Source organism: Marmota flaviventris, chromosome 16 (assembly GCF_047511675.1).
Source record: "Marmota flaviventris isolate mMarFla1 chromosome 16, mMarFla1.hap1, whole genome shotgun sequence".
Lineage (NCBI taxonomy): Eukaryota > Metazoa > Chordata > Mammalia > Rodentia > Sciuridae > Marmota > Marmota flaviventris.
Window position 1 is genome coordinate 48,924,467 of NC_092513.1, and position 22,087 is coordinate 48,946,553.

Sequence of the window (22,087 nt, forward strand, 5' to 3'; positions counted from 1 at the left end):
AGACTTTATGGCCATCTGTATTTTATTTTCATAAGATTTACCTACTGTAAACCTTATAGATATTTTAGCATTTTTATACATACCAAGAAATAGATAACCAAAAAGTTAGGTATTAGAGAAAATAACAAAAATATATCTCATTTGTTTTCAAATTTTTTCACATCAAAACATTTTGCTGCAAATAATTTGTTTTATTTTGCAGTAACTAGAGAATGAATCCAGGGATTAGTACAAGCAAGTGCTCTACCACTGAGCTACAGCCCAAGCCCCTTTTTAATTTCATTTTGAGACAGGATCTTGCTAAATTGCATAGGTTGGCTTCCAATTTGCAATCATTCTCCCTCAGACTCCTGAGTAGCTGGGATTACAGGGGTGTACCACCATGTCCAGCTTGAAGTGACTTTTTAAATCCACAGATGAAAGACTCTCTAAATGACATTTAGAATCTATTGCAAATTCAGTTTTGAAATAGACGTTTATTTAACACAGGGTTCACACTGACTTCAACAAATCAGGCGTTCCAGAATACAATCTGGAGTGGTAAAATATGTGATGCCTTCTTCATACTCCAAGAGAAAAAGCTCTTTTGCAAATAAGCAAAACCAAATCCAAACAAAAACAGGGAGGTGTTCTACATTGTTATCTCTAGGAACAATTCCCCTTCATAGACTACAATGCTGTTGACAATGTCAAGCACTTTGACTTGTAAATAACTCCCACAGGAAGAAGTTTCTCCAAGTTTTCCCAGACACAGCTACACTTTCTGTCCTTCTCACCACCTTAACAGTAGGACACATCTAGCTCCAGAGAGTCCCTATGGCTTCCCCCTGTGTTCTCTAAAATTGGTCACATTCACAACCATTCTTGTAACACAATCAGTTGCTGTAATTATTTCTGGGCCCATGTGGATTGCTGCATTTTCCAAACAGATGCAGGTCTCTGTGATTACTCAGAGGTCTGCTAGGGCGCCCCTCCCTGGGCTGGGGAATCCTGATCAGAACACCCATCTCCCCATAAACACGTGGCCCATGCTTCTCACTCCCTTGGAACCACAGTTACACAAACCACACAGGTGAATCTAACATCCAAAAATCTATAAAATAATGCTGTGCCAGCCACAGTGAATAGGGATTAGAAAATGCTAAGCTCTCTCTAGGGAACATGGCTGGCACAGCCCTGCAGTCTGAACATTTTTGTGCATTAGCTTTCCTCACTCTCATTCTATCTGCAGCTCTTCCTTCCCCCCTTTGTCCAGGACTGGAAATTGCTGCCACCTGCTCCCTCATGTTGTTACAATCTCTACCAGTTTACGCCAACAACCACTTGACCACACAGATGTCTCTCAGCTCAGGAATCCTACTGAAACTTTTCAAGAAAGACTATCCCACCACCCTTCTATATTCCTGCCGTAATCTGTTGCTAAGAACACTTTACATACCTATCTCCAACATCAAGAAAAACTTCATAAGGTGCACGAATTTCCTTTGTACACTGTGGTCCCTGGAGTGAAACTTTCCACATTCTAGGTCTATGACTTAGGCAAGTCCCTCAGTGTCTCCAACATCACTTCCTAAAATGAGAATGAAAGTTAATAATATTGTAGTGAAGAGGAAATGAGTTACAATACTAAAACACTTTGCATAATTCCTACTGGATGACTTTGATATCATCACTGTTTTTATTTTTACTGCATAATTGCCAACTTAACATTTACTTGTTGAATAAAGTACACAGAATTGTGGTATATTGTTTCCAGAATTAAGCAATTCATTTTCTAGCACAAAAGCTAACATTTAATACACACTAGAGATTTACAGTTCTGAGGGAAAAAGGAATATTCTTTCAAGTAACTTTTCAAATCTCATTTTTGAACATAGTATTTTGTGGGTTTCTATTAATTTACTTTGGCATTAAAGGACTATTTTCTCTAATCCCAGTTACTGCTGCTTTGACTGTGAACAAGCTGCACTCATGGACATCTTCTAAACTGACTTTGTTCTCTCCACACTGCATAGGCACACCTGCTTCAGCCCTTGGTTGAAATCTAGGGACCCCATGGCTTACCTGCTCCACTGGTTCTCTCCAGGGGCAGAATGAGGTCTGGTTGCAGTAATTACTCTGTCAGTCTCAGGTTCATAGTCAAAACAGGACACTGCATGAAACCCGAAATTTCTCTCTCAGAAACAGCCAGGCTTGCTGGAATCCTGAATTGCCAGGCCAGTAAGCCGCAGGTAGACTTCTCCCTTCGCATTTGGTACACCTACCTCTTCCACCAGATGGGCCTAGGGATCTTGTCTCTGACCACATCAAGTCCAGCATCTACCCTGGAGTAAAACAGCAAGAAAATATCACTTGATGGGTGCTGCTCTTCCCTGTGCCCACAAGGATTCTATCTGAACTAGACATGCGTTCAGAGGGGACTCCTTCATGGGCATTCCCTGGGGTTTCCTGGGCCTCGCTCTTGTAATTCCTCTGGCTGGTCCTCACAGTTTTCCACCTGGACCACCTCATCAAGTAGTACCCTTGCTGTCACCCTCTCTTTCCCCACCCCAGGGCTCTCAAGCTGTGGTCTAACTTTGGACCCTGTGGAGGGAAAGCAGTTATTCCAAAGGCAGCCTCTTCTTGTTTCTGGGTACTACAGCTTTCTACTCCCAGGTGGCTCAAAGATGGTCAGAAAATAGTGTTTGAGTTCTCCCAAATGCCAGAAGGAACACAGGCTGGTTACCACTCACAGCTGGTTCCTAGATGGGAATTGTTTAAAGAAAAAAGTGACAAAGCTTAATTCAACAAAGCTTGCCTAAAGAAAGAAAGGAAAAAGGTTCTAGCACCAGGTTGCACTTGGCATCACAGACGGTTAACCCCGCCACCTGTGCAGATCACACTCACCGCCAGAGAGAAGGAAGCGCCACACTGAAACCACCTGATTGGCTGCAGTCAGCTCCTGACCTTATGCGCATGGTCAGATCAGCCCACAGCACTTGATTGACTAAGCTGCCCTGCTGTGATTGGCAGAGACTTAGTTGCTGGGTTACAGGCGAATGCCTACCGTGAATTGGGTTTCAGTTTATGTGCATAGCAAGCTAGGTGACAGTGCACTAGGTACGGAGGCCCCTTTGGGACAGCCTTCGTGCAAGTTATAGAGACAGGTTTAGGACAAAATTATTTTAGTTTAACAATTAGTCCCATTACGTTCATATTTTCAGATCTCGCCTGAGAGACCAAAACCATGAATGTGGACGGTGACACTATCTTCTACAATCTTCAAAACGGATCTGCTTGATTTCCGTACGGACTTCACAATTTCACACTGTCTAGCTAGTTAGACGCTCGGGCAGAGTGGTGCAGGCCTATAATCCTAGCCAGTCAGGAATCTGAGGCAGGAGGATGGCAGGTTCGAGGCCAGCCTCGGCAACTTAGAGACTGGAAGCCACCTCCTGAGACCCTAATAAAAAAATTAAAAATAAATAGGCTGGGGATGCGGCACCCCCGCCCCGGGTTCCATCTCCAGAACCCCGAGCCCCCACAAAAAAGTTAGTTTGCTTGTAGGTTTTATGCCTACTATATACAACAAGCCCCCTGCTGTCCCCGGACAGCGGTGTGTGAGCGCTTCAACTTGAGTACACCATACAGGGTCCTCACAGCCTGGGGACTGTCGTGCCCTAGTCTCATCCTTAGGAGAAAATACGTGACAGCCCATTCACACTTGGCCCGGGCCTCCTATCCTATAATCATCATGTAGAATCCAGCCTTTTACAACAAGGAATTATTTTCTGAATCGCTGTCATATGCCTATGATTTTAAATGAAAAAATAAAAAATAAAAATAAAACTAGTAAAATAAAATCAAATTTGTATTTTAAAAATCTCATTGATTTGCTTGATACAAATTGACTTTTAGCTTTTAATTCAGTAAAAACAGGTGATAAATGGCACAGACATTAATGTGAGAAAATAATTGTTTTGGCAAAAACAGTGGAATAACTGTTATTAGAAATGCTCTGGACAAGTATTGTTCCAGATTTCAGGATTTTCAGATTGTGGAATATTTCCACAGATTTTACCAGTTGAACATCCCTAATTCAAAAATCTGATAGTTAAAAAGTTCCAAAATCTAAAAATTTTTGAGCATACTATAATGTTCACAAAATATCACATTTTGGATCATTTCCTATTTTTGTTTTCAACTTGGGGATGCTTAACCTGTATGTAAATTAGGGCATATGAGCACTTGATTAATTTTGTCTTAATTTTTATGGATTTGAACTACAAAGAGCTCTTGGCTCTGTTTGTCTCTTAGTTTGTTCATAAAATAGAATGTGCAATATCCACCAGAATGCAATGTACAATATTGTTAGCAAATCCCAAACTTTGATCCTAGAGGAACATGTGCAGGTGGAAACCTAATGAAGAACAGGAGAAGGGAGGTAGCTAAGCGAACTCCTGGGGTCATCTGCTCACCATGGTTTTAAAAGACAGTAAGAGCAAACAGGAGGGGCCAGGTAACCCGTGTACAGTCAGCAATGCTGCAACAGTAGCTCCCCCAGAAGGTGAGTCTCCGCGGTGGCACTTGGCAGAAAATACATTTGAGGGACATTTTCTCTGTACTGGATTTTGGAATGGAGCCAGAGATTTCACCCTTATTGAAGTGTTTCCTTTTTCTTTCCAGGGAGGGACATTTCACACACACACCCGTCCCCTTTGTGAAGCAGCAGCTTCTCTTTGGGGTCCCCTCTGTCTGTCATCAAATACATCAAGGGCACCTGCAGAGTGCTGGCATCTTGCGGGTGTGAAGGTCACTCAACATCTCCCAAAGGGCAGGGGAGAGAGTCCTTGCACAGTTCTCATTGGCTTGAGGGACTTTTGTGTTAAGGTGTTAACAACAAGCTCATGAGAGTGCTCTTGGGTATCTGGACTCTAGAGACTTGGTCTATTTCTCTTTGACCATTAATATAATTCAAAAGAATGCATATTGTAGAAATGATGCTTTAGCTCCTCCCTGAGCTGAGATTTTATTTTATTATTTTTGGAGGAACCAGATTTTAAATATTTATTTTTACTATAATTATTATCACATAATAATTGTACAAAGAAATAGAATCACTGTGATATTTTCACACATGCATGCATTACCCTCAAACCACCTCCCCCAGCATCTTTTCCAATCCCTAGCAATCCCTTTTCTACTTTCAATACTTTTTTTTTTGCTGCAAATGACAGAATTTCATTCTTCTTTATGATTAAATAATAGTCCATCATATGTATATATTATATGCATACATATACTATATAAAATATGTATGTATATACAATTATTCATACACATACACCTATACATGTGTACATGTATACATACGTACCTGCACATATACACACACATATATGTAGCCAATTTTTAATCCATTTCCCTGATGATGGACACCTAAGTTGATTCTTTATCACAGCTATTGTGAACAGTGCCACAATAATCATAGATATCCAGATATCTTTATATACTGACTTAATTTCCTTTAGATAAATACACAATTTTGGGATAGCTGAGTCATATGAAAGTTCTATTTTCAACAAGCCTCCAAGCTGTTTCCAAAGTGGGTATATAAATTACATTCCCACAAAAGGTATATAAACATTACTTTTTCTCCATATTTTAGTCAGTATTTGTTAATTTTGTTATAATATTCTAGCCTGGATAAAATGAAATCTCATAATTTTGATTTGCATTTTCCTGATAGTGAAAGATACTGAGCATTTATTTTCTCATATATTTATTGGCCATTTGTATTTCTTCAAAGAAGTGTCTATTCAGACCATTTACCATTTTTACTGGTTTATTTGTTTTTTGTTAAGTTGTTTTGAGTTCTTGATATATTCTGAATGTCATTCGCTGGCAAAGATTTTCTCCCTCTCTGATGGTTATCTTCACTCTGTTGATTGCCTCCTTTGCTGTGCAGTTTCTCAGTGTAAAGTAATCCCATTTGTCATTTTTTTCACCTTTTTTATTGTGTTGTTGTTGTTGCCTATGCTTTTGAGGTCCTAACCAGGAAATTTCTGACAGTGGCAAAATTTTAGACTTTCCACAACATTTTCCCCTAGCAGTTTCAGAGTTTTAGGTCTTACATAAAGTCTTTGATGAATTTTGAGTTTATTTTTGTACAGGGTAAGAAATAGAGGTCAAACTTCAATCTTCTGCATGTGATTATCCAGTTTTGTTTTTTTTTAGCACTGTTTGTTGAAGAGACTGTCCTTTCTCCAAGGTATGTGTTTGGCACCTTTGTTGAGAAGAAGTTGGCTATAGATGCATGGGTTTATTTCTGGTTTCTCTATTCCGTCTCATGGGTCTGTGTATCTGTGTTAAGGCCAATACCATGCTCTTGGCCCCTATGGCTCTTGTAATATGTCTTGGGATATCTCCATATTAGGGCAAGGTGCATTGTTCCTGGTGGGTTATAAATCTGTATTTCAGACGTCTTGTCAGCAATGTCTGATTTCTTGTGGGTGTGATTAGTTTACCATTGGTTTTACCAGCCAACTGGCAGATGAAGTGCTATGCAAGGATCAAGACTGTGGGTACCATCATGTCCTCCTTGCTCCCTGGCCCTGCATTGTGATTCTAGCACCTTAAGGCTGCAGTTCCTTGATAAGTACCTTCTGAAGCCACATGCCAACTCTGAGAAAGTTTCTTGGCTTTAACTAGGCAATGTCATTGGTAAGTTCCAATAGAGGGCACCCATAGCCAGGATTCATCACCATAGGCTGAGAGGGGATGATTGACAGAAAGTCTACCCACAGTCCCTCTATGTGGGAGACATCTCTTTTCTGGAGACCCCCAGGATCCATGGGGACCTGGTCTTCCAGCTTCTGTGTGAAGTACCAAGTCCGCTCATCCTCTCAAACTCACTTAAGTCATGTCCCATCAACCCACTGACCAGCTCCTTCTCATGCTAACCAGTGGACATGAGGAAACTCTCCCTACCTCTCAGCTTCTAGCAGCCTTTCTACTGCCTGGAGACCCTGTTCTCCAAGAAGCACCCACCTGGGGTTACACAACCAGCCAGGATGCAGCCCTTCCTTGCCCTCCCCTGGACACAGACTTGGACACTACACTGCCCTATCTGCAGCCAGAATATTCTACAACTGAACCCTTGCCCTACATCAACAGCCTATTGGTTAATTTTATTCAATCTTCATATCATTAATTTCTTACATGCAGGGGGAAAAAGATCTGTCAATAGTTACTGTTAAACTAAAATTCATGAGATAAAGGATATATTAAGGAAAAGGGCCATTAGAGAGCCATTACAGAGGCTATCAAGAAAAAGGACCAGATCCTGGCACAAGGTCCACATCAGCAAGGCCGTATTGCAATTTCAGCAATGTCCACTAGACCAAAGAGCCAAGTGTGTGTTTATTATGCAACTTTGGGGAAGGAAAACAAATTGTTCACCTTGAACCTCCATTGGCTGTAGATTAGGAGGTGGGATAATGCAAATCACAGAAAGCTTTGGGATAAGCGGTCAGAGCAGAAGGAGAAGTGCTAATTGCTTCTGGATTGGTTGGTATTAATAGTCCAGAGAATTTTCACATAAACAGGGCATGCTATGCCTGCTGGTCAGCCATGGGATTTAAGTCAGGATTTCAACATACATGCAGGAATGTGCAAACCCAAAGCTGTGCTGATTAACTTCCTGTTTTAGTCAGCTTTTTTTTCACTGTGGTGACTGAAAGACCTAACAAGAACAACTTTAGAGAAGGAAAATCTTTAGTTGAGGGCTCACAGTTTCAGATGTCTCAACCCAAAGACAGCTGGCTCCATTCCTTGGGGCTTGAGTTAAGGGAGAACATCATGGTGGAAGAGTGTAGCAGAGGGAAGCAGCTCACATTATGAATAGAAAGCAGATTCCACTAACTAGAGACAAATTATATATTCAATGTTATGTCTTTTTTTTTAACCGAAATTAGCTTATAAATCTAATACAATCTTGATCAAAATCCCAGCAGGCTTTTTTTCTTGGTAAAAATTAACAAACTGATTGTAAAATGCATATGGGAATTCAAATGACCTAGAATAGCCAAAATGATTTTTGTGGAACTAAGGATTTATATTACCTGATCTCAGGGATGAAAGGGTAATTAAAGCTACAGTAATCAGGGTAGTGGGGTATTAGCATGGAGGTTGGCAGACAGACCAGTGGAACTGAAGAGGTAACTCAGAAACAGATCCACAGACAAATGGTCATCTGATTTTCCAAAAAGATTCTGAGATGATTTAATGGGGAATGAATGGTTTTTGAACAGACAACAATAGAATAACTGACAATCCAAATATAAAAATAACGACCTACAAACTTCCTCTCCCATCATGTATGTAGGAGGTTGGATTGTGATCCCCCAAGACAGACATCTAAGTCATGGGCTCCAGTACTAGCAAAAGAGACCTTGTGCTCAGATAAAGGGTCTTTGCAGAGGTAATAAAATCAGGACTTTCAAATGAGATCATCTATCCAAGGTCTTTACAAGGTGAGGAGGAGACACAGACAAGAGAGGAGAAACTCAGAGAAAGCAGTGGAAAGAAGAGAGTGAAGCCTGTAGTTGTGTTGCCACAAGTTGGAGAACTCCTGCCCCCAGGAGCTGGAGAGGTCAGGAGGACTGAGGACAACACCTTGATTCAGGCTTTGGGCCTCTGGAACTGCCAGGGTGTAAGTGTCTGTTGTTAGGAGCCCTCTTCTTTGTGGTCATGTGTTACAGCATCCCCAGGAACCTGACAGAACCCACAAAAATTAGTTCAAAAGTATGACAGGCCTAAATTTAATCTAGGACTATAATCTAATCTACAACTATGAAGTTCTCAAAATGAAACAGGAAAAAGTCCTCACGAGTCGATTGAGGTAAGCAGTGATTTTTTTTTTTAATGAAACAGAAAAAAAAAATGTTAACCATTAGAGAAAACCAAATGAATTAAAACAATTTCTTTTTAAAAGACACTACTAGGGAGCAGCTAAGGAGAGCAGGAGGAGTGGCGCTGCGGGAAGATGCTTCTGTTTGGCTGAAATTGCAATCGATTAGGGATCATTTCTCAGACTCACGTTAGAAGTGAGAATTTAGATAAGTGAGGCCGCCACTGCCGCTTTGAGCACCTCAAGGGGAGAATGGATTTATCAGGAGTGAAAAAGAAGAGCTTGCTAGAGTCAAGGAAAACAGTAGAAAGTCCAGTGCTAGGGCCCCTTCTCCTACCAAACGCATGGACCGACCGCTCTGATGGGAAGTCAAGGAGCCAGCCAGAAGGACCAAGGCCGGGGTAAGGCTCGGGAGAGACGCAGGGCTTGCCACGGAGGCAGCAGCACCAGGTCTCCGTCCAGCTGCACCTCAGCTCGGGATCCAGCGCCAGCACAGGCTCAGGCAGGGCTGGCTCCCTGGGGAAGCCAGGACATCAGTCCCCCGCTCCTCCGGGTCTCCCAGCCATTGTCGTCGCAGACAGGACAGCAGGCGGCGCTCCGGCTCCCAATCCAAACCTCGCAGAAGAGATGAAAAGGAAGGGAAAACGCGGAGCCCTTCCCCGAAGCCCACCAAAGTGCACCCTGAAAGGCTCATCGGCAAGGTGACCAGGATCACATCATGGAGGTATTGTCCCCTTATGGAGAAAGTCAAAATGATCGACGTGCCTGTAGAAAGGCTGCGTCCTCGTCTCTCCGAAGGCTACGCATCTGGGGAGCTGCAGAATCCAGGGGAGCTGAGAAGGCAGTGAAGGGCGCGCATGGAGGACAAATCGATGACCAGGAGACCACTGCTACCGCTGTGCTGGCCCCCTGGCCTAGGCCACCCCGCCTCCCAAGGATTCAGCCCTCCCCCCCGGGAGAATGCTGCCCCTCCCCCCACAGAAGCGGCGTGGGTCAGGTCCCCGTGCGCAGGTGGTCGTGCTTTCCTGGCCGCCACCGCCACCGCCACAGAAGCCGCTCCAGTTCCAACTCCTCCCAATACACAGGGCCTCGGGAGCTCCTCTATACCTGTTCCACCCAGCTCAGTTGTGTCACTTTTCTAGCCACAGGAGGGTCAGCAGGAAAGCCCCCCCGCACTGGGGCAGGCGTCAAAGGCAGCAGTGAGGCCTTTCCTCTGCAGGCAGGTTCTGGCTGCAGAAGTGCTGATGGATCAGGGCTGTGCCCATGGAGGGGCCTGCAGTTTTCTGGCTAGAAATCTCACCCATGCCTGTTCCAAAGTCTGTTCAGTGGCAGAGCCTGCAGGGACCAGCAAGCTTCCAGGTGGCAGTGTGGCCCCGTCTCTTCACAGAAGACCTGAGCCAGTCTGGCAAACCCGTTGTGCCCTTGCTGTTGCTATGCTACGTCCCCAGGAAAAGGGACCAATCCGCTACTTCTATTAGGCCTGGCCTTTTTCACTCCTGCTGGAGCTCTCTTCCAGCCTCTGGGTGGCCCCCCACCTGTTAGTTGCTATAAATGGTTCTGTCTTTCCATGTCCTCCCACAGCCCACGGCCCCACATATCCCTTACTCTCTGAGATTGCTGAGCAAGGTGAGAGCCAGCTCCGTGAGGTTATTACAGAGCCCCCTGTTCTGACTGCCACTCACGGTGGTCCTGCAGGATACCTTGGCCACGTGTACATTGTGTTTTTTCTCTCTCTCTTATTATACAGTCAGTACTATAAAATTTATTTTGAGTTTTGTAACTTTGCTGCATTTTAGATAAGATTGGGTTTATACTTTGTTGTGTAGAGTGGTAAAAATGTATTGAATAAACCTACGATGGAGAAACATTTCACAATACAGATATCTGACAATGAGCTCATATCTACATGTACAAAGCAAACTTACCATTTTGTAGTAACAAATCTAATTAGAAATTAGGTAAATTATTTAAATAAACATTTATTTACATAAATAAATTTTGGGAACGGGGAAACCAGGCTTGAACTCAGGGGCACTTGACTTCTGGGCCATATCCTCAGCCCTATTTTGTGTTTTATTTAGAAACAGGGTCTCACTGAGTTGCTTTTGCTGAGGCTGGCTTTGAACTCAAAATTCCCCTGCCTCCCGAGCCACTGGGATTATAGGCGAGCACTACTGTGCCCAGCTAAATAGACATATAAATCTTAAAAGATGATATATGGGTGGTCATTAAGCACATAAAAACACACTTAAGTCAATAAGCAAATGCAGATTAATGCTACAGTAAGACACATCCACATGGTACTTATTAAAATAGGTCAAATTAAAAAGACAATACCAACTCATGGTAAAAATACAGAGTGACCAGAATTCTCACATTAGACTAAAATGATATGACTACTTTGGAAAACAGTTTGGCAATTTCTCTCAAAAACATAAGCATGGAAATACCATATTATTCACTATCCTACACCTAGATATTCACCCAGGAGAAATGAAAGAATGCATTCATAAAAAGATGTGTGTGGGTAACAGAGTTAGAAGCCACTTTTGATAAAAGTACTGACTCTTCACTCTTTGGACTTTCAATGTCCAAAGAGTAACTACAAGTAGGATAAAGCTTGGAATCTCTGCTTTCTTTTAATATTTATTTTTTAGTTTTAGGAGGACACAATATCTTTATTTTATTTTCTGTGGTACTGAGGATCGAACCCAGTGCCCCGCACATGCCAGGTGAGTGCGCTACCACTTGAGCCATATCGTCATCCCTGGCATCTCTGCTTTCAATTTGCATTTATTATCTTAAACTTTGGACCAGGTCCCCATTCTGTTCTGCACAAAGTCTAGTTAATCACTCCAGGAGTAGAATACAAGTTAGATTCAGCAACCAAAAACCCTACATTTATCTAACCTATCTTGTCTCCCTTCAAGACTGAGGACACCAAGAGAAGAGTAAGGTGTTTTCAAGATTTTCAGGGACGTTCAGCTGCAGACGCCATGAGTGGCTCTTATATGTATTCTGCCACTTCCCTAAACCTGCAGCCATTTTGGGTTCTAGGGACAGCAGAGCCTCACAGACAGACCATGACTGATGAGATCATTCCACTAAATGGGAGCAATTACCCCCCCCCCCCCATGGGAACTGAGGCTGCCCTGTGCAGCAGGAGCAATCACCCCATGTGTACTGACTGCCCCCCTCAATGATAAGGACCACCTCATAGAACCAGTTCTGAGATAATGATCAATCAGGACATGACATGAGCAAGATGAACTTTGCCATCTCTGAGAACCCCCATTCAAACCCCCAACACTTGATTTTGTTGCCTTTTTTATCAAACCTCCAGGTTTCTGTCAACGCCTTGAAGAAGACCTATGGTCACTGTACCCTTACACCTGTTCTTCCTGGGGTGGCCACACTGATTAAAACTGCTTTCCTGCCCTTCACCACTGCCTGTGTCTTTGATTAGCATATTGGTGGCCCAGTCTGATCTGTTGGGACACCCTGGGGCTAGGGTCTTCAAGGACTCCAGTAACACATTCATAACAGCTTTATAAAGAGTCAAAATCAGGATATGAGGCAGATATCCATCAAAGAAGACATATCACAACAATGAAATTAGATTCAGCAACCAAAAGGAGCAAACTATTGATGGATGCAATAGAATGGATATTTCTCAAACACAAAAAGCAGGAAGCACACAAAAGAATATAAGCTGTGGGATTGCATTTATCCAATCACAAAATATGTGATTGGATATTGTGAATTGCTGAAAAAAGGCAAATCTAACTCATGGTATCAGAAAGCAAATCAGTGGTTACCAAGGACTGTGGGAAAGGTGGGGTTATCTGCAGATGAGGCAGAAGGGGTGATAAAAAGTTTTTCATCTTGATTCATGTGGTGTTTACATGGCTGTATGTATTTATCATTACTCAATGGGTGCATCTTGTTGTATGTGAATTTACCTCAAAGTAGTTGGTTTTTCAAGTGAAAGCAAGTTGAACCAGTGTCTGCGCACTTCTATGAGTTCTTTCAAGAATGAGAAGACAGTCTAGTTGGTGAACTAGCTGTGTTTAAATGAGTCTGCCCTTGAAATACCTCAGCAACCAATATGTTTATAAGCGCCCATACCTTTCCAGGCTGCTCTCAGTCCTCCCTGAGGGTACAGAGACAAAGGCTGGGACCTTCATATCGTGCTCCCTGCTGCTCCCAGGGCCTGGAGCAAGGCAGCACCTATTGTGATCTCCAAGTGATTGGTTGATTAACAGATAGTCAACTAATTAATGTAAGATGCTATCTCTGACCTCAATCAAATGTCAGTAAACCTGGAGAAAGCATTTTACTTCAGGAAAGAAAGCATCACTCTAAAGAATGGGGTATTGGGCTGGGGTTGTGGCTCAGTGGTGGAGCGCTCGCCTAGCACATGTGAGGCCCTGGGTTTGATCCTCAGCACCGCATAGAAATAAACAAAATAAAGGTATTGTGTCCACCTACAATTTAAAAAATGTTTAAGGAAAGAATGGGGTATCGTCAGTAAAAATCAACTGAGGTTAAAAGAAAAGAGAACAACCTGGCTGAGATAGTCCTAGAGGAAAAGTTGGAGCTAATGGATCTTTAAAAGGAAAAGTCTAGGATCGGGGAAGGGTGAGGACCTTCCTGCCAAAGGCCAGCTGAGGGAAGATTGAAGATGCAAATGGTGTGTCTGCAGAGGAGGTAAAATGTGGGGGACACAGAGAGGAGGGGCAGCTGGGTCCAACCCTGAGGTGCCTGAAGGCCAGGCTGGGAAGGACTAGATCAGGAGGGCACTGGATATCAGGTCCTGGGGAAGACAGAGGCTTCCTGCACACTGAAAATCCCTCAAGGAAATGCCTGCTCTGCTTTAAATCAGCCCACTCTTTCAAAACACAAACTACTCTCTATTGTGTGCAAGGTTCTGGGCCAGGCAGGGTGACAGAAGAGAGAGCCCTTGTCTAAGGAGTCGCATCCTCTGGAGAGAGAGCCACACAGCCAAGCCTGGGTCAGTGGCTGGGGCAGAGCTAGAATGTGCAGAATGTGGAAGAGAGAGGACGGGGTAGAACCAGGGCTGCTGGGTGCAGGCTGAGAAGGCTTCCTGGAGGAGGGGGTATCTGTCCTGAGCCAGGAAGGATGATAGCAGTTTTTCAGAATTGAAAAAAGGAGAAGGTTTCAGAAAAGGACAGACTACAATGTATAAAGAAAAAGGTTTGAGGCTGGTTGGAGGAATTACAAGCAATTTCCAGAAGAGGAGACCTTCAATATGACTTCATAATAGAAACCTGCTTTATGAAATAAAATAATTCAAGATGAGTTGAACATTTAGTATAGGCCCAGGATTAAATTTTCATCCAGTAGTCCTCCTTTATCCTTGGTTTTGGTAGTTTCAACTACAGTCCAAATACAGCATATGGATACAAATACAGAAAAAAAAAAACTCATACACTTTGCATAATTCTTATAACTGTGTATTATTATAATTGTTCTATATTATTACTATTATTATTATTATTATATTTGTTTTATTATTCTATTTTATTAATATTGTTATTTTCTTACTGTGCCTCATTCATAAATTAGACTTAATCCTAGGTATGTACTTGGAGGAAAAAACACAGTATATGTGGGGTTTGGTGGTACCTGTGATTTCAGACATCCACAGATGGTCTTGGAGTCATCACTGCAGATGCGGGATCACTGTATACCTCCTGAAACAAAGCTGGCATCTTTATATTAATCTGAAAACAAGTACATGAGGGAGAAGCAACCTGAAATATAATGAGAAGCAGAAAAAAAATGAAGAGCAAACCTTTGTTTATCAGGAAAATGACCCCAGGGAGGTGGAAAAGAAGGGATTGAAGCCAGGGCTTGCAAAAATGTCCTTGTCCTCTCTGCAGTGGAGAGACAAACACAAACCCTGCCTGACAGGGTGACAGGCCAAGCTACTCTGCTATAAAGTCATCAGCTTGGTTGTTGTGCTGAATAAGGCAGCTATGCCTGAGCAGAGCTGGGATCAAAATCTAACACTCAAACCCTGATAGCTTGTGGGCAGCTCAGTGGACACAAAGCCCTGCTGCATTTCTGGGTAACCATCGGCTGGGAGCCCACCTTCCTGCTCTGGCCGAGGCTCTGCTAGGGGGCTCTATCCACTTAACCACGGTCTCACCAGCTCCATGCTCAGAGCATGCAACTGCACCAGCCTGCAGAGCTGGGAGCCAAGCCATGGTCATGGAGCTGCCATGACCACAAGCACCACTGCTTCCCACCTGCTGGATGCTTCTCAGTTATCTCAACCACCTTGAAATCTGAGTATTGTCATATGATGTGTGATGCAGCCTGAGTATCTGTTAAGAAGTGAGCAGCAGCCTGCACTTCTTGATGGTTGGAAGCACCTTAGAAGCAACCTCTTCCCACTCCAGGATGAAGAGGGGAGGACCCCTGACTCTCCTGCCTCAGACACCTCCACCCAAGGACCACAGGAGAGAGACAGCTCCTTCATTCTCTAGCTGGAGTAGGAGATTCCTGAGGAAGGACTGGGCATCCCTAATCTGTCCTCCAGGGGAGGTGCCATCTTAGTCCCACCCCTATTTTCCCCTTCACACCTCTGGAGGGAACAGCATGATGACCTCCCAGAACAAATGAGGCTGGGCATGGTGACTGGAGATTTTCTTCTCACCAGACTCCCTGCCATCCCCTGTTGGGGACAGGCACAAAAATATCTAGCCTGCTTTTAGAACAGGGACCAGGTTTCCAGAAATGGGTGCTATTGTAGTTTGTTAGGGCTGCCTGCAACAAAGCACCAGAGACCGAGTGACTTAAAGAACAGAAGTTTATCATCTTGCAGCTCTAGAAGTTGCAAGTCAGAAATCCAGGTGTCGGCATCATTGGCTTCTCCTAAGACCTCTTTCCATGGCTTGTAGGTGCCATCTGTGCACTACATGGTGACCTGTCTGTGAGTGTCCGTGTCCTAATCTGTTCTTAAAAAGATATCCACCAGACTGGATTAGGGCCCACCTGAAGAGCTTCAGTCTCCCTCTTTAAAAGCCCTGTCTCCAAATACCATTGCATTCTGAGGGGCTAGAGGCTAGGACTGCAACATGGGAATTCGAGGAGACACCCAGCGGGTGGGTCAGCTGTGGCAGTCCTTTAGTTATTGTTATAACCGTCTAAGGACAGAACCATGGTTTAGAGATGTTAACGGCCATGATTTCAAAACATATGTTTCTTTTCCACTCATCAAAAATAAAAGTTATTTATAATTCATCCATTATTCTGGTGGGTCCAATGTCATTACAAGGGTCTTTAAATGAAGAAGAAATGGGATGTCAAGTCCCTTAGGAATTGATTCCCAGAGAGCTTCTCCATATGGCAGATGCAGCCAGGCCAGGTGCCCAAGGAAGGCACAGCACCAGGGATTGGCACTGGCTTGTGGGTTCCTTAGGACTCTTGCCCTCTGGACCCTTCCTAAACCAGTGGGTCCCGACACTTATGAAAGTCTGCGGCCTCCTCCGTCTCTGGAAACCTTCCAGGGAAGCATCTGCTCGTGTCTCACAGGGGTGGGAGCTCCTGGTAGCAGAGTGCAGGTGGTTTCTTGAGCTTCCACCTTTATCTCCATGAAGGCTCAGAGAGTTTTCCAATCTTGTCAGCGGATGCTTTTAAAACATTTCACATGTGTTTTTCTAGTACAATCATGCTATGAAGCTACATCCCAAAATGTGCAGCCCCATCCCTGTGTTTTCTCTTTGGTTCAGTAGAAGCCACGGATGCACACAATTGGTGAGAGTTGCTGCTCTGTGGGTTTTTATTTCTTGTACTGTCTTAGGTTTGGGGTCAGGGCAATCCTGTCCATGAGGAGGTGAGTTGGGACATGATTCCTCTTTTCCAATTTTTCTGGAAGAGACAGAGTGCAATTGATGTTATTTCTTCTTGAGATGTTTAGTAAAAATAACATTGAACTTATCTGGGATTGGAGATTTTTTCTCCCATGAGTTGTAACTACAAAGTCAATTTCTTTGATGGTTATAGGACTACTCCAGTCTCTTTGTTCATCCTCACAAAGAGTTTTGTAAATTTGAGGCTTTTGAGGAATGGTCCATTTCCCCCATGTTGTTATTTGGAGTGAGTAGAGTTGTCCTAGAATGCCTTCCTCCTCCTTTCCAGGTCTCCCTGGCTTAGGGGGGAGAGCTCCTGTTGGGGTCAGCTTTTTCACTGCTGTGACAAAAAGACCTGACAAGAACAATTTTAGAGGAAGAAAAGTTCATTTGGCGTTCATGGGTTCAGAGGTCTCAATCCACAGTCAATCTCATTGCTCTACGCCCAAGGTGAGGCAGCAGAACATCGTGGTGGAGGGGAGCAGCTCAGAACATGACAGCCGGAAGCAGAGAGAGAGTTCTGCTTACTAGGGACAAGATATAAACCTCAAAGGCATGCCCTCAGTGACCCACCTCCTACAGCCACACCCTACCTGTCTACAATGGCCACCAAGTTCATCCCTACCAGGGGATTAACTCACTAAATAGGTTAATGCTCTCCTAACCCAATACTCACCTCTAAACTTTCTTGCATTGTCTCACACATGAGCTTTTGGGGGACACTTCATATCTATATCATGATAGCTTCTCTTTCACAATATTCTTAAATTATATCTTCTTTCTATTATATTTTCCTGTCATTCTAGAGATTTATCAATATATTGATTTTTTTAAAGAACTAGCTTTTGGTGTCATTGATCTTCCTTTGCTGTTTCCAGCTTTATTGCTCTGTCCTTATCTCTTTTTTTACACAATATCTTTATTTTATTTTTATGTGGTGCTGAGGATCAAACCCAGCGCCTTGCGCATGCCAGGCTGGCGCGTTACCACTTGAGCCACATCCCCAGCCCCCTGTCCTTATCTTTATTGCTTCTTTTCTTTTACTTGTTTTGGCTTTAATTTTTTGGTCTTTGTGGTCGAATTTCTTGAAGTGAACACTTCGTTAATTAAATTATCTTTTTTAGCTTTTTATAATTAGTTAATGAAGTTATCTTTTTCATAATGTGGGCATTATATGGCTAAAAATTTCCTTCTAAACACTGCCTTCATCTGTAACCCAGAGTTTAATATTTTGCTTCGTTCAAACTATGTTCTAAATTTCCAGGAGAATTTCCTCTTAGAGCCATGGACCATTTAGAATTGAACTGGTCAATATGTGTTTAAGGAATTCAGTGTTATCTTTCTAGTAGGGATTTATACATTACTATCAGGTCATATAAAGTGCTTTACATGATTTCCATTCCTTTAAATCTGCTAAGGTTTGATCTAAGATGCAAGATGCCATCTGTCCTGGTTCACTTGGCAAGAACGTGTACCCTCTGTGTTGGGTGGAGGGTCTATGAAAGTCCACTTTGTGCACTGGGATCCTGGTGTTGTTCTGGTCACTGCCCTTGATGATTTTCTATCAGTTTGATTGATGACTTAGAGCACAGTGTTGAAATCTTCATTTCCTCTTGTGGATTTGTCACGTTCTCCTCCAAGTTCTTTCAATTTTTTCTTCCTGATTTTCAAGCTCTGAAGTTGCACATTCAGGATGATTGTGTCTTCTCATAAATGACCCTTACGTCATCATGGAATGCCCCTCCTCCTCCCTGGTGGTGTTCTTTCTCCTAAAGTTCAGGCTGTGTAACTGTCATACAGATGGCTCAGTTTTTTTCATTAGTGTTATCATAGTATATCGTCTTCCATTCTTTCACTTTTAACCTACGTATATCATTGCACGTAAAGGGAGCTTCTTCTTCAGCCTTTAAAATTGATATTTTTAAAAGTAATTCTGACACTGTTTGCACATGGATATTCTCTATGTGTAGAAATAAGTTATCACTATTATTATTGTAAAACAACAATATATGGTTTCTATAGGGTTTTTGTGTATGTTTCATTTTTTGTTTCATCAGGTTTTGTTATTTTTTAATTTTTATTTGTGTTTTGCTTTGGTCAACATTCTACTTCTGGGAAATTTATTGTTATTGTGTGTTATAATTATGCATAATAATGGATTTCATTGCTACTTATTGGTGCATGCACATAACATAATGTGGTCATTTCATTCTCCAGCATCTCCCCTTTCCATCCCCTCCTCCTGCTCCCTTTCCTCTACTGTACTGGTCTCCCTTCTCCTGCAGTCCTTAAAAGCAATCTGCCAGTCTGCGTTTTGATTAATGTGCTCAGGCCATTGGCATTTAATAAAAGACTTGATCTATTTGGACTTAGCGACATTTGTGCCATCTGTTTCCAGTTTCTCTAGTTCCCTCTTCTGCCTTTCTTTGGTTTTGGAATCGGTTTGGGTGTTACATTAATTGTGCTTTTTGTGATATCTCCTCACGTAAATATTTTAGTGGTGGTCTCAGTACTTAACACTTTGCATCTCTACTTCAGGCCACATCTACAGAATTCAAATCTAGGTGAGTTAAAATCCTAACTGTACAAATTACACTGTGAAAACATTCAGAAGAAAATGTTCTATGTTGTTTGGTAGAGAAAGATTTCCTTAAAAAGACCAATACAACATGCCAGAAGTAGGAACAGGAACCTCCCCCAAAATGCGAGTGATCAATAAACATATGAAAATATATACTATCTCAACAGAGAAATGCCAGTTAGAACTATAATCAGATACAATTGACAAATCTTAGGCCTAGCTGGAGGAGGCTGAATTTTTACATGACTTAAGGGATGGATTACTCCCAGTATGACCCAGCAAGACATCTACTTTGGTGCCCAAGTACACAAAGAGACATACAATGTATCTGCAGCAGCACTACTTCAAACAGCAAAAAAACTCAGATGCAACTTGAACTTGACTAAATTATATGTTGGTATATCCATTCAATGGAATACTCTATAGCAGTTCAAATGAATAAGCCATATTGTCTCAACATGGGCAAATGTAACCTATAATTTTATTGACTAGAATGAGCAACTTGCAGAAGCATGCACACAGTGCTCGGGCACCATCCTTTAAGAAACAGAGGGTGGTAAAGCACCACATTCTTGGAATGCTCCTTTAAGGTCCCAGGAACCAGGCTAAGTCAAGGGAACATAGAGAGCAGGCCTGAGTCAGAATGTCCAGATAGTGCTATCTTGAAGGACACTGACATTCTCTCGTGTATGCTGGGAACTGGGACATGTTAGTGTTATCTGTAGAAAGCCGCTTTTTTGCATGCATGACAGGACATCTGCTCCTTGGGATGTTGGTCATATAAAGAACAAAACAAGCTAATACTGATGTCACTGCTTCTGCAGGCTAACCTACAAAAACCTCCCTCCACACAGTGACTGGTGCTGAACTGAGGGCACTGCAGAAAGGATAGGTGTCTTTCATTCAGCTGCCACCACCAGACAAACACCAGGAGGAATAGGAGACATTGTCTTCTGGGGTGGCATTATGACAGGCAGGAGGTGCTACTTGGTGAAGCACTCTGAGGGAAGAAGGTCCAGCCTTCACCACTAGACTCTAGTAAAGCCTCCCATCCAGCCTGTCACTGATGAACCTTCCCCCAAAGCATTTCCCCTACATCTCACCCACCATTGTGGCAACCTATTCCACTGCCCCGGCACAACTGGGCAGTGGACATTTTAACCTCATTTATAAACTGTTCAAAATATACAAAATAAGTCTCTGGGCTGTTTAGGAATGCACACATACATAATGGAGTCTAAAGGGAAATGCAGGAATAGTGAAGATTAAACTCAGGTTAGTGGTTATATTCTGGGAGAAAATGTCAGGATGGATTAGACAGGGAAATTCAAGGGGTCCTGGTCAGTAAATCAGTGAAGGTGTTCTTTATTTTTGAAAAAACAAACTGTAAGTTTTAAATATCAAAAAAGTAAAACCATATGTCTATTTATCATGTACACATGAAGAAACACACCCCAAATCTCAGAAATATGTATTATTGAGCCATCCTCAATATATAAGGTATATTAATTTTTCTGATTAATACTTATATATTTTCTAAAGATTTCCTTTAGAATTGATATCATTCCTATTATCAGAAAAAAAGTCACAAGAATAATTTTTTATAAAAGAATGTTTTTATCACAAACGGACATACAGGGACAGACCAGGCAATACTGAGATCCGGATGTGCCTGGCTTTCTGAAATGGATTGTTTCCATTTCTCCAACATTTTGTGCTCCTACTGTGAGATGTCAGTCTCAAACATCACTCAGGTCCTCACTCAGCAATAGTTAAACCAGATCTTAAATGCTTCACTTTCCTCCACACACCCTTAGGCTGTTGGACTGTGTATCATCTTACTGTGGCTTCTGCAGATTCTGAGGTCACATGAACTTGGGAACTATTCCCATGTATCTAAGTAGCTGAGTGAGGGTCTGCAGGGGGATGGTTGGACACAGAAGTACCACCCACCTGCCTGCCCCTGTCCCCTGTTTCTCCACAGAGACTTCTCTCCCTCTAACTTCTTTCTTATGTTTCCTCGAGCACCATCAGCCTGTGTGTGGAAAAGGACACAGGAAAGTCCAGCCCAGCTGGCCCAGCTGTGTGCAGCACTCAGGTCTCTGGGGGAATCAGATGTGGCACTGTGATGTTGTCAATGAGCCCCCCAGCCCAGAGGAAGGATAGCACCCACCAATTCATTCTCTCTTCAGGGGATTGGCACCACAGACCCTGATCCTGGATGGTTATTTTAAAATATTATAAATGAAATAACTGCACTGAACATCCTCAGGCACATTATGACAGGTGGCAACTACATTTCTTTAAAAATACTGCAAAAATTCATTTGATTTCTTTAGTAAAAATATAGGCAAATCAATTCAGAATGAATGGTTTTCCCCCCATATTTATATTGGTAAATTGTGATTACACCTATTAGTGGGATTTGTTGTTACATATTCACTCATGTACGTGATATAACAATATAACATGATCAATATCATTGCCCTGGGTATTTCCCCTTTTTAATTTTACATGACAGCAGGAAAATCATAGCAACTTTCCAAAGCCTCTTCATGCCAGCTTCTGAGTAGCTGAGGAAAAGACAGAAACACATATGGAGAAATCCGTTATTTTATTATGTCAAAAGAGGTCATCATTGATTCTATAATTAAAATGGCAAGACTTACATCCCCATGTTCACATATACATACAGGTACATTCTTCGATTTTAGGTAGCACTGATTTCTTTTTTGA

At 42.6% G+C, this 22,087-nt stretch overlaps 1 pseudogene; it reads left to right on the forward strand.

The window, feature by feature from the left end:
* Positions 1–9,142: 9,142 nt before the first annotated feature.
* On the forward strand, positions 9,143–10,181 carry LOC114083947 (RNA-binding protein with serine-rich domain 1-like; annotated as a pseudogene).
* Positions 10,182–22,087: the final 11,906 nt, after the last annotated feature.